General features: G+C 42.3%; 2 non-coding genes across 2 annotated transcripts; both read left to right on the forward strand.

Annotated features, from left to right (window-relative positions):
* On the forward strand, window positions 1–119 carry LOC145676255 (5S ribosomal RNA). Its single transcript, XR_014129351.1, has one exon. It is a non-coding gene; the product is annotated as a 5S ribosomal RNA (ribosomal RNA).
* Window positions 120–296: 177 nt separating this feature from the next.
* LOC145676233 (5S ribosomal RNA) lies at window positions 297–415 on the forward strand. The gene has a single exon (XR_014129329.1). It is a non-coding gene; the product is annotated as a 5S ribosomal RNA (ribosomal RNA).
* The last annotated feature ends 230 nt before the right edge of the window (window positions 416–645 follow it).

Genomic DNA, 645 nt, shown 5'->3' on the forward strand with positions numbered 1-645 from the left:
GCCAACGGCCATACCATGCTGAATATACCGGTTCTCGTCCGATCACCGAAGTCAAGCAGCATCGGGCCTGGTCAGTACTTGGATGGGTGACCGCCTGGGAACACCAGGTGCTGTTGGTATACTTTTTCTAATTTTGTTTTTCACAAAGACGAATATTCTCACATCGTTCACCACGATAATTTCGTAATCATGCATTACTTAAAACAATTAGCAACGCTTTGCACGCGCTGGTCTTTTTGAGTATTCACCGACAAACCTACGTAGCTACAATAACTCACTCGAAGCCATATGCATTCGCCAACGGCCATACCATGCTGAATATACCGGTTCTCGTCCGATCACCGAAGTCAAGCAGCATCGGGCCTGGTCAGTACTTGGATGGGTGACCGCCTGGGAACACCAGGTGCTGTTGGCATCTCTTTTTCAAATTTCATTATCCTTCAAGTACGAAAATACTAGAAACATTAATTTTATAGTACTTTCAAGAGATAATTTATCAACATTATTTCATAGCGATTAATCGATATTCTAAGCGTTATACCCACTATTTCTTACACTAACAGCCTGTTTATTTGCACGGCACATTAAAATAACCTGATTTCCGATCCGTGTGCACCTACTACTATACTTAACACGGAATGTATT

Source organism: Thermobia domestica, chromosome 18 (genome assembly GCF_964235325.1).
Source record: "Thermobia domestica chromosome 18, izTheDome1.hap1.1, whole genome shotgun sequence".
NCBI classification, from domain to species: domain Eukaryota; kingdom Metazoa; phylum Arthropoda; class Insecta; order Zygentoma; family Lepismatidae; genus Thermobia; species Thermobia domestica.